The 13,012-nt window shown below is 39.3% G+C and overlaps 1 protein-coding gene across 5 annotated transcripts in view; it reads right to left on the bottom strand.

Moving 5' to 3' along the window:
* The window catches only part of llgl2 (LLGL scribble cell polarity complex component 2), a 96,619-nt gene that overhangs the window by 10,056 nt on the left and 73,551 nt on the right, over positions 1–13,012 (bottom strand). For 3 of the 5 annotated variants that reach the window (XM_077551476.1, XM_077551471.1, XM_077551477.1), the window contains one exon: positions 11,120–13,012. The exons of 1 other annotated variant lie outside the window; for it this stretch is intronic. The gene's annotated coding sequence lies outside the window, so the exon portion shown is untranslated. Of the gene's footprint in view, positions 1–10,692; positions 11,094–11,119 lie in introns of those variants that run through there. One more of the 5 variants, XM_077551474.1, reaches the window with a different exon arrangement.

The following is a 13,012-nucleotide window of genomic DNA, read 5'->3' as shown; positions in this document are numbered from 1 at the left end:
GGCGACCCCCTTTGGATGGTATGCTGTAGCAAGTCTGTGAATAGAACCCAAGGCAGAAACAACATGTTCAAACAGTTCACTCACAAAAGGAGACCATCTGTCAGAAATAAGGCACGTGGGTGCACCATGTCTAGCGAAAACGCCAGTAACAAATGTATCAGCTGCTACTTGAAATATAGCTTCTTTGACTGTGCTCGGCTCAACCTATTTAGTCAAATTGTCAACAAACACAATCAAGTATGCGTTACCCGCCTGGGTGCGAGGAAGCCAGCCAACAAAATCCACACCCACATACTCCCGGGATTTTTGAGATACAATGAGAACCATAAAACCGGAAGGCTTTCTTTGGCTAGGCTTAGTGAACTGGCATACAGAGCATTAAGTTACATATTGTTTCACATCAGCGGCAATCTTGGACCAGAAAAACCTAAAATGCAGTCTCGTTAAAGTCTTAGAAACACTAAGGTGAACTGCAGTGGGGTGGTCATGGTAATAGTCTAGCAAGGTGCCTCTAACAGACGTAGGTGTAAACAGTTTTAACCCTTTCAAAGGGTGTAAAACACACTTGAACTTAAGAATCTTTGAAATATAGTAGAGTCATACACAATATTGTGTAAGAGATTGCCGTCATCTATGTTGTCTTGAGAATCTGCTTAAATGTCCCTGAGTAGTGGGTCTGAGTTTTCAAGTACCACAGGAGCCAAGGTACGGAGGTCAAAGCTGCCTATAACAGCATGGACAGGTAAGAGATCGGTCAGACTGTCACAAGTCAAAGGCAGGGGATTGTGGCATAGCGCATCAGGCACTCTATTATCCCCTATCTCTATAAAAAAAAAAAGATATATAAAGGAGAACACGAGCAATATGCTTATGAAATTAATGGCTGTATCTCCAAATGTCAGTGCAGAGACTGGTGATGAATTTCTGGATTAATTCACCTAAAAAAAATCTCATATGCTCGGGATGCTGTTGCTCCTGTTAAAACTAAAAGCATTTCATCCCGACCTAAAACACCTTGGAGGTTTGCTACCCACATGATATCACAGAATTCTACCTCGGTAGAAGCGTTTAAATCGTGTCTTAAGACTCATTTTTATACAGTACATTTGCATTTGGCTGAATGACGTGTACCTAGTGACTGCCACTGCTTTCTTTTACTCCCTTCTCCACGGCTTGGAGAGGGAGTTAGGTGTTAATGACCAATCTGGATGCTGGCTTACGGGTTCTGTGCTGGTCGACCGGGATGAGATTTGGGGCGGACCATCACCTTGAAGTTGCCACCATGGAGATAGCTGCTCCGACCAACCGAGCTGGATTTGGATGAGGACCCATTTCCCTGACTACATCTTCTTGCTGTGCTTCAACTTCTTCAATGGACTTTCACACTATTCTAGTTAATATTGTTTAGTATCACAAACTATGTAAATTGTTGCCCATTTGGCATCCATTGCAGCCTGATCCCCCTAAAAGGGGATTACCACATTTGCAGTCCCTTCTCAAAGTTCCTAATTTTTCGGTTGATGGGGTTTTTTGGGTTTGTCCTTGCCCTCTTGTGGTTCGATTAGGGGATGTTGTTGATATTTGCCAACTGAGGGCATGTGAAGCCCTTTGAGACTCTTGTGTGATTAAGGGCTATATAAATAAACTTGACTTGACTGAAAAGCGAAAGTGGAGAAAAACTAAACTCCAAGTACATTTGGACCTTTAGAGACAATGTCTTTGTATTTTTAACAAAATCACCCAGGAATAATCTAATTATCATGACAGAATATGATTCAGTGGCTCAAAATACTGTAACAGACTTGTTTAGTAGTTGAAACCTTCCACGAGCTGTCTTGAGTCAATACCATCTGACTTTTTTTAAACTATTGTGAAATCTATTCAAACCAATTTATAGCAAATAATCAACTGCTCACTTCAATCATGTGAGTTTCCTAAATCCCGGAAAGTAGCCGGCGTTAAGCACATAAAAAAAAAGAAAAGAGAACGCTGGATGTCTCCTTGTTAGCAAATTATAGGCCCATCTCAAACCTTCCCTTATTAACCAAAATTGTTGAAAAAGTGTTTTTTAGTCATCTCAGCAAATTATTGAACTCAAACTGACTTGTTGATAAATTCCAGTCAGCAAATTCTTGAAGTCAAACGGACTTTTTGATCAATTCCAGTCAGGTTTCAGACCTCATCACATTACAGAAACAACTCTGAGTAAAGTATGAAATGATAATTGAGCACTGACACAGGGAATCACAGCATCATCAGTCTCTGACATGTTCATCATTGAGTGACGTTCAACCGAGATGACCGTCACACACTGGAGAAAACTTGGTGTCCTTGTATTCCGAAAGACTTGCTTCTGAAACTGTTTCTGCAAGGTCTGAGTTTCTAAATACGCAACAAACGCAATGGTAAACTTCTGTGCGGCCTAGTTGCTCTAATCGGAAAGAGAGAGATAGGAAATTGAGATTTTCATTGACGTAGACATGTTTACCATTAAGCTTGTAGCTATCTCTCAAAAGATCTATCTTTTTCTTCCTGTCAACAAACCTCATCAGAACTGCCGGTGGTCGTTTCCCCCCAGTTTGAAGCGAAAAGCACATCTTAATGTGCGCTGGATCCACAATTAATCCTAAGTCTCTGAGTTGAGTTGTCACTTGGTGTTCGACAGTCTCGTTCGCAGAAGCTTGGTCAGAATCAACTGCACTTGTGCTGGCCGCAGCTCTTGCCCCAGGGCCGCTGGACCTGGATACCTGTAACTATCACATCGTTGATTCGAAGATTCTATTCCAAATCATCCACTTTTTGTTCCAAGGTGACAATGCATCAGTCTTTTTCTTGTGTCTCTCTCTTCAACTGCTGAATTTCCTGCAGAAGTGGCTCGATGCTCTTTTTCATTTCAAGTATTTCGGTGTCCATTTCTTTGAGTTTTGCAAGAGAAGATTTTATCTCCTCAATTTCGTCAGCTCTTTTTCCGCCAGGCATATTGCAACAATGTAATTAAAAATCCCAATGTCAACAAAATAGTTAGAAGTCACGAGCGAGTACAGGAGTGAGTAAAGATGCGTCCTTCCTCGACAGATGCGTCCTTGATGTGTGATGAGTTTGAAAGGCTTCAACGTACAGCAAAACGAGTATATCCGGAAACAAACGATTTAATGAATGAGGTTTTACACCAGTAACTCGTGTCAACCAAAAGATAAATAGAACATACATTTCTGCCACGAGACAAATGCAGCTGTTATCCTTCATCCATCCAGACACAAAGTAATTGTATGACGCCAGGCTTTTGATAGCGTCAAAGTCCTCCCAAGTGTAGGCGTCCTTCTTTACAATTAAATAATTTAAAATGTTGTGGTAGCTCACTTGGGGGAAACATAGTGACTTCCTTTGACCAGGCCAATGTAAAAGTCCATAGGGATCTTGCCATCCAAACAATTACAGCTTTTGGAGATAGCGGCTCAGAACGTCTGGTTTCAATGAGTCGCAGTAACCTACTTTTCCACTAGGGACGTTTTTTTGCTACGTTTGTCATATTTTCCCACCATTTAAGCGAAACGCTAACCGAAAACAATGCTCTCTCCCGGAGAGAGCATTGTTTTCGCAAATAATCAATAGGAATACGCGGAGATTCTCCTTGTATTTCTATTATTTGTTTGCCCTCCAGGAGGATAAGCGGTAGCTAAGCATTGTGGGTAAAGTAACATCAGCGTGAAGGCTCTATTTATTTATTTGAGAAATCTTAGTATTGTTCATTCGGTAATCTTACTGATTTATGATCTATTTATTTCGGGGCATGTGCGTGTGTGCATATGTGCGTGCGTGTGAGTTTGTGCTCATTAATTCACCTGAAACCTATTAAAAATCCCATCCCCTTCACCTGAACCAAATACTTCAGAATCTCGATATAGTCGTGAAGGCTCTATTGAAAAGGCTAATGTAAGCCTCTTTCCGGTTTTCTGGTGTTGTGAATAGTCTTTCTTTCGTGCTGTCTGTCGCACTGCTTGGATGAACTGAGCAGAGTTAATGATGGGACTCTTTCCAACCCTTAACTACTCTCCTTTGAATTCCAATTCAGGGTACACATTTTTCCGCAAGAAACTCATGAAAAAGGGGACTGTCTAAAACCCATCATGTGCATGTATGTCGCCAGGCTTGTGGAGTAACGGAATACATGTACAGGTGTTATGTAATCAGAATACATTTTTTTTATTTTTTTTTATTGTATTCCGTTACAGTATGGGAAAAAAACATGTAATCAGATTACAGGTACATTTATAAAAAATGGGGATAACTTCGAGGGATAACAATTTCGAGAGAGAGAGAGAGAGAGAGAGAGAGAGAGAGAGAGAGAGAGAGAGAGAGAGAGAGAGAGAGAGAGAGAGAGAGAGAGAGAGAGAGCGCATGCGAGAGAGAGACCATTGTTTACTTGCGCTGTACATGTCGGGGAGGTGGGGAACTGGCTAGTCGTATCCTCCACACGCGGGCAGTTTAAAAAAGCTTCACGGAGGGAATCCGGTGACGTAATCGCACGGAATGGCTGCTTCGACCGATTGCTCTCCAGTGAACAACACTAAATTGACCCGTAAATGTGCTATATTGTTATTTACTTCACAAAAATAAACGTGAGGTAAACAGGGAGAATATGGGGAAAAGAGATGGACGTTCGAATGCTGCTAATGAAGAAAGGCAGGGCAAAGACAACACGTTTGCCCCAGATGCTAGCGGCAACGCCGGTGCTACTGCTAGCAAGGCCCCAACCTTTACGGCTACTTCATCAATTATGACTGTTTTGGAGGAACTACAGGATTTCTGTCAAGATTTCCAGGACTTTAAAGCGCAGCTGACCACTGTAAACCAGAGGATTGTTGAAGCTGAAACTCAAATTGAAGATGTGGAAGATCGAGTCCAAAAGGTGAAGTAGGTTTTAGCCAGTATGCTAAAAGTCATGGCTGAACAAGAAAACAAACTTGTGGACCAAGAAAGTAGAGCTCAGAGAGTGAATTTGAGGCTGTACAATGTCCGCAAAGGGGCCGAAAATGAATCAACGATGGTAGACTATGTGGAGAAACTGCTTCGGAACAGCCTGGTTATTCCTCCAAGTACGAATCTTGGCATCGAAAGAGCACATAGGGCGCTGGGCCCTCGACCCAGGCCAACGGAGAATGGAGAGGAAAAGCCGCGCTCCATAATTGTAGCTTTTGTGCGCTACATAACAAAAGAAGAAGTTCTCCGAAAGGCGTGGATTAAAAAAAACAGTGCTCTGGGAAGAAAGGAGAATATATTTTCATCAAGACTATCCTCCGACCATCCTACAAAAACGTAAGGAGTATGCAGGAGCAAAAAGGGTTTTGAAACGGCACAACATCCGATTTCAGACCTCGTACCCATACAAACTAAGGGTCTTCTATGAAAATGGAACGAAGCTGTACCAGTCCGCAGAGGAGACAACCATTGACTGCCGGTTACCAAGGTGACGACGAGGGAGACCCTGACGGAGCAACTGGCGCGGTCAGTGTGGACAGCAGCAGGTGGTCAAAAGCAACGTGATGCCGGAGACAACCGTGAAAAGGCCATCCGGGAAAAACTTCAGGTCTACAGGATGCAGACATCTCCCACCATTGAAGATTGACAACATAAGGTCCTTCAGGGCTAGGATGTGGGTAAATATACTTTCCATCTCTTTTTCTACTAAATGAGGATCGAAATTGGAGACAAACGACTTATGATTATGGAAGCATGGACACACAGAGCTTTCACAGGGCTCAGAGCACAGGGCACAGAGCTCTTCTTCTTGAGAGAAGAGGCTTTTTTGGTATTTTTTACAAGAGACCCATTTGAACGATAGTGAGCATGAAAAACTGGATGGGATTCACAAATGTTTTGTTCTTCATACAAATCGGGCCGCAGATGAGCAGTAGCAATCCTCATCTCAAATAAGTAAAATTTTGAAAAAACATTCGAAATGAAAGACAAAGAGGGAAGATTCATATTAGTAGTATAGATGGTAATTTAGTTACGTTTATGTACCCCCAGGTAGAGATTTAAGTTTGTATCAGAAAATCATAAATATTATTGTCACAGAAACTATATGTGGTGGGGACCTGAACATCCATCCGTCTGCGGCCAGAACTTGATATAATGGGAAGGCTCCGGAAAATGTGCACTTTTCGAAGACGTGGGCTTAATTGACATATAGAGGGATTGTTACCCTTCGGGACTATATGTATTACTCAATACCACATTCTATTTACAGAAGAATAGATTATTTCATAACCTTTTCAAACGACAGACAGAATTGACATGGGTACAATAGATGTCAGTGATCATGCACCCTTGTATTTAACAGTAGACTTCAATCTGTGCCCCAAAATGAATACATGGAAACTAAATTCAAGTATGCTTAAGGATACTATTTTCAAGGAACAAATTAAAAAGGAAATACAAGACTTTCTTGATATTAACGACAATAGAGAGGTCTCGCCTCCAATGCTACGGGATGCACTCAAGGCGGTAGTACGAGGAAAAATAATAGCAATAACCTCATATTTAAAAAAATGAGAAACAAAACATTGGAGGAATTACAGAATAAATTGAATGAATTGGAAAAGGAACATAAATAGTCCATAACGCAGAGCATTTTTGAAGAAATTAAGTAGACTAGGAATTAAATAAATAGTTTGACAACCCAAAATATAAAGAAAAAAATAATGTTCCTTAAACAAAAATATTACAAAAGTGGATCAAAATCACTGAAAATCTTAGCATGGAAATTGAAAAAGGTTCCTGAAAATACAAAAATTAAAGACCCTAGAATAGAACACACGAGATAAAAAAAAACAAATTGCAAGATATTCATTTGAATTATTTTATAAATCATTGTATTCAAAAGTTCAGGGAGGTAATGACAATGAAATTGATAGCTTACTAAACTCACTGAATCTGCCAACCCTGACTGAAGAGCAGAATAGAAAACTGACAGTTATACCGGAAGCTGAACTTAAGAAGGCCATTGGTCGGTTAAAGTCAAATACCTCACCAGGTTCAGATGGCTAAATGGCTCAGAGGTATGAGGAAATGAAATCAGAGCTCAGCCCTATCTTACTTTCTACATTCAACTGGGTTTTGAAGGAGGCACAAATACCACCAAGTTGGAAAGAGGCGATTATTACGGCAATACTAAAGGAAGGCAAAGACAAAAGTGAGTGCAGCTCATATAAACCAATATAAATTCTCAACACTGACTATAGGCTATTCACTACTACAATGACTAGACGGATGGAGGAATTTTTACCACGGTTGATACATAATGATCAAACAGGCTTTATAAGAAACCGACAGACACATGATAACATACGCAGAACTCTTCATTTTATAAACCATAAACACAAGAATACAATGCAAGCATTACTCATAAGTGTTGATGCTGAAAAAGCTTTCAATTCTGTCAACTGGAACTTTTTTTTTATAGGACATTGTACAAATTTGGATTTAAAGATTCGATTATTAAACTTATTAAGGCATTATACATTGGCCCCACTGCAAGGATAAAAAATAATGGTTATTTGTCAAGCAGTTTTGGGCTGGAAAGAGGCACACGACAAGGTTGCTCATGCTTCCCACTTTTATTTGCATTGTATCTAGAACCTTTAGCCCAATCTATAAGACAAAACATGCATATTAAGGGGCAGCCTACCACCTCCCTTCCCAAAGTTATGCAGCAATTTGAGCAATACGGCTGTCTGTCTGGATACAGGATAAATATAAATAAAACTCAAACACTTTCATACCATTACAATCCGCCAGTGGAGATAACTAATAAGTATCCCATGAGATGGCAAGCTGAATCCTTGAAATATTTGTGTATTATGATCTCAAAAGATCAGAAAAAAACTTTATGAACACAATTATATTCCACTGAATAGAAAGTTAAATGAAGATTTGAAAGAATGGAATTTAATTCCCTACTTATAATTATATTCACGGATTGAATCGATCAAAATGGTTGTCTTACCAAAACTACTTTATTTGTTTCAGACTTTGCCAGTACGGATTGATCAAAACCAATTTAATGAAAGGGGAAAAAATAATAAAGAAAAATTCCAACATTTCGGGGTACGCTCCAACCGCTTGTTTTAGCTAAAGATATTACAAAGCTTTCTCCGACAATAAAAAAACCCTCTCAAAATTATAAGTTACTTTTGTCTACTGAAAAAATGTATTTACCCATCTCGAAATGGGAGACAGACTTGTCTATAGCTCCGGAATCTGACTTTTGGATTCAAGTTTGTGAAAACGTATTTAAAATGACAAAACACACAAATTTACAACTTATCCAATACAAAATTATTCATAGAACATACATTACTCAATATATGATGAAGAAAATGGGACTCTCAGACTCCGGCATTTGTCTCCAATGTTTACAAAACACTATAGACATTTATTTTCATGTTTTATGGTTATGCACTCCGGTTATGTATTTTTGGACTAAAATCTTAGAAAAACTTTCCGCTATCTTGGACTGAATCTACACTTGTAGCCCTTACTATCGCTAAAAAAACAATTCTTGTTAACTGGAAAAATAAACAAACTCTAAATATCGACTAATGGTCTAACACTCACGCGCACGCACACATGCACACACACACACCCACACATGCACATACTTGAATGAACCATACTGAGCTCTCTCTCAATAAAATAAATAATGGAAAAAAAAAAGAATAGGACAAAATGATATCTAGATATGTATGGCAGGGGAAAAAGTTGAGGGTGTCTTTTAAGACATTGCAATTAGCAAAAGAGAAGGGAGGATGGGCCGACCATCTTTCAAGAATTATTATAGGGCGGCACAGATGAAGGTGTTGATGAACTGGTGTGAAGTATCCTATGATTCTTAGTGGAAAAATATTCCCAATATAGGCAATTTTGGCTGATGCAAATATTCAACATTATATTGACAATGTAGAAAATCCATGGGTGCAATGTACTCTTACAATTTGGAAAGGCATAGTCAAGGAGTATAATTTGAAAAAAGATATTGTAATTTCAAAATGGTATGCCTATGACTCAGATTTTTTAACAAACAAAATGGACACACAATTTAAAACTTGGACTTATAGAGGGTGTAACGAATATTGCCCGTCACCCTAATTTTATTTTTTATTTTTCCATTTTATGTGCCTTTTTAAACATTTCCCCCTGGGGAATGTGTGTGCATATCTTAACTTTGTGTTTTCAGTTCAAAAGGACTCTTTGAGTTTCCCTCCAGCAGGGACTGGACTTCGTTTTATAACCCCCGGGAAACGCATGTCACAGCTCCGACAGACCTGAAATCCTGTCTGATAAGCAGCCCTCAGACCATCTTTTATGGTCTGGCCTATCCACAGGAATTAGCCATGTGTTTTTTTTTTTGAAACAATGCCCCTGGGAAGTTATATGGTACAACAGCGCTCTCCAGCGGTCACGATCAGTTATCCTCAAGAATCCTGCCGCTCCTAATTAATCTGAAGTCTACATAATTTGGGACATACACGGACTCTATGTACTTGACTGACATCAGATAACTCCTGTTGTTTATCTTTGTACACAACCTGTATGTCTGTCTCAAATGAATGATGTGTGTAATTTCTGTAGCCACCTAAGTTTAGCTAATTAGTAAGCCTAGCGGATTCAATAACTTTATGATCGCAGTAATGTTTGAAATGTGTTCAGAGTGATAAATGAAGCATCTGGCTTGTCAATTCTGATCCAAATATTGTCAAATACTATCCCAAAAGCTTGGCCTCAGTCGACCAAGTCTGCTTCATGACTACGGCCCGGCCCCCCTGCTGACACAGTTTTAAAAGCTAGCGCGCAAAGGAACTTCAGTTCCTAAACTCTCTTCCCTATGAACTGCTCAAGGACTCTCCCGTTCCTGCAACTCCTACACCCTCTCTCCACCTCACGTCTGGCCCCATGAACTTTTCTTGATCATCACAAGAAACGTGGTTGCTGGGGGTGACCGACCACACGGCTTCTTCCTTTGAGCCACAAGGCGCGTTACAAAGCGTGCATCAAGCAAGGACCTGCCGCGACCTCCACGCCGCGCGTGCATCACCGACCAGCAGCCAGAGACTCCCGGGCAGCATTCCAGCTGGACGTGCGCCAGCCAAGGACCGGCCGCTGCCTCCACGCCGTGCGTGCACCTGACCAGCAGCCGGGGACCTGGTGTAGCATTCCAGCCTTCAACCGAGGTTTGATGCTCGAGTCTCTCTCTCTCCCGTGCGACTGAACCAGTCCGTGAGTTGCGCCTGCATAGCAATCCGACCATATACTACTGGTGCAACGCTTTTATGCAAACGTAAAAGAATTGACAGGTCAAACGCTTCCCTCTTCATCTACCTTTTTCATCTTTTATCTTAGTTAGTTAGGTTGCAAGTTTTCTTTTTATCGCTGATTCACATTTTTATTCCATTTCATTAATAGGTTAGGCTGTGACTGATATATGTGTGTTTACTAAAAAAAAATTGTTGTCTAGAAATTCAATTTCTGCCGAATCATTTGTGTTTACTGAGTGAATTAGTAATTCTCTTATGAAAGCAAAGAACTCAATGATTAACTAAAGTAGCAATTTAAGATTATGAATACTTGATAATAGGATTTTTATCGTTTATTTTGCTCCTACAAACAAGCAAAGTCAACGGGGTGCCCCAGGATTTATATCGATATTTACAATTACGTCACTATATAGACAAAAATGTCACAGTGGTGCCTGAGATAAATAAGGATTTATTGCAAATGTTTAGAAAGTCTTACGATGGAAGAACAAATAATAAGCTTATTTCCTTCTGGTATAAAGTCGAAATAGATAAATAGAACTTTGTCTTAATTGTGTGAAGGCTTGAGGCCTTTTATTTTAAGACTGCGGCATTGTTACAGTCGCTGTGCACAAGACCAGAAGTCACGATCCACAGTGATGACATATTTTCGGCCACAAAATGCGGAAGTGTGAATAACTTCTATTTTGTGGTGAAGGAAATATTAAATACTAAATGTTGCCTGTCCCCGTCATACAGTATTTCAAAAATTCTAGATAAACAGTTTCTGCTCGGGCCCTAAAAAAAAAAAAAACAGACGCAGATTAGTGATGAAAGCATGCTATAATTATTCACAACAAAACTGCAGTATGACATCACAAAATAAAAATAGGGTTTAATCAGTTTACTTCAAAAATATATTCCAGCCAGATACTAAAATACCCAGAAGAAGAGGACCTAAAGGTACAACTGAAGTCACATAATGGATACATTGAACAAAATTGCACTACAATATCTTAAAAGGGGAAGTCAAGTCAAAATTATTCTTTACAATAATATGTTGTATACACCCCCACTAGTCTACACACGACATTCTGATTAATATTGTGTTTTGTGGAATATAAATTAAGCAGCAGGGTTAGCCATTTTCCACTTGCTATCAACTGAAAATGACATCATAATCACAGCTCAAACCCAGAAAACAACTGCAAAAATTAGTGTATTTTGCTGCTTAATTTATATTCAACAAACACAATATTAATCAGAAGTTTAGACAAGTGGGGGCAGATAGAACATATTATTGTATAAGAAAACTTTTGACTTGACTTGACTTTTTAAAATCATATTCATAAATTACAATACACTTGACCAGAATATTTTGCATAAAAATGAGAATAAAATCCCAACCCCATAGAAATTTCTTGTCCCCTCCAAGTGCATCACTATTAATTGCATTAGACAAGGCTTGCACCAAATGGACAGGAGGAGAGAAAGTTAAGTAAACATTCAGAGTGGTACACACTAATAAAATTGAAAAAAAAAATGCAAAAAAAACAACCCAGCAATTCATTGAGGTTGAGATGCATTAAATGCACGGCCATCATTTTCATGTCATATGCCATTAATTCAACCTACAAACCATAAAGCCTATTCAAGTCAGGTTAAGAAAATGAAAACCAATTTACGATATTATGGAAGAGGATTAGGGCCAGTGAAGACGAAAAAAAAAAGGTTAGCAGGATTCTCACATTATTCTCATAATTTTAAAGTGAGTGATTTTAAAGTGAGAATTCTGACAATTTCTAATTACTGTATATTATTATAATTCTGATTTTGTGATGTAGAGCTATGAATTGTGGAGGGAAGTCAGAAAGTCAGAGTTCTGAGATTAAAGTGAGACTTCTCACTTTAAAACCAGAATTCTGAAATTGAAGTCACAATTCTCACTTCAAAGTCAGAATGCTGAGAATAAAGTCAGAATGCTGAGAATAAAGTCAGAATCCTGCCAACCTTTTTTTCCCTTCTTCACTGGCCCAAGTCCTCTTCCGTACGATATATTTTTAAAATTTTATATCAAAATTGTTACAAGGTCTAAGAAATCCTAAAACACAAACTTTACCTCAACAAGTCAATGCATTTAAGTCAACATGTTCTAGCTGCCACTGATTAAAGCTTTCCTATTTTAATGAGATTATGCATTTTTCCCCCAGTTAAAAAAAAAAATCCAGGTTAGGCTATTGAGAACACATTCTCATTTGCAATCATGACCTGGAAGAAGAGTAAAACAAAGCAAAGAGCCACTGCTCATCCTAAAAGTCAATATTATGTCTCTTTTAAACAGGCCCAACGGGTATTCAAATTTTAGAAGGCATGCAGTGTAAGACACTGCAAATCAAAGTTTTCTGTGTGATAAAACGTGGCACTTGAATTGCAAAACAACAAAAAGAGCATTGAAATAAATGGCCGCTGGAGTGTTTATGGTCATCCACCACAGGTGGTGCCGCTCCTTCAATTTCTGTCTTCAAAATAAACAAGACCTCTGTTGAACTGGCCCTCTTAGCACACGCTCCTCCAGAACACTTGGGTGTGACATTAGAAGGGGACCTAAGAATCTTCGGGTGCATCAGCCACAGAGGCAAATGTAGTTTTTCTGAAAGCCAAGGGTCATTGCTGGTACTGGATTGGCATGTTTTTTAGCTGATTGAATGTTCAATAAT

Source organism: Vanacampus margaritifer, chromosome 18 (genome assembly GCF_051991255.1).
Source record: "Vanacampus margaritifer isolate UIUO_Vmar chromosome 18, RoL_Vmar_1.0, whole genome shotgun sequence".
Lineage (NCBI taxonomy): Eukaryota > Metazoa > Chordata > Actinopteri > Syngnathiformes > Syngnathidae > Vanacampus > Vanacampus margaritifer.
The sequence above is the reverse complement of the archived record's forward strand: the minus strand, read 5'-3'. Positions and strand labels throughout refer to the sequence as shown.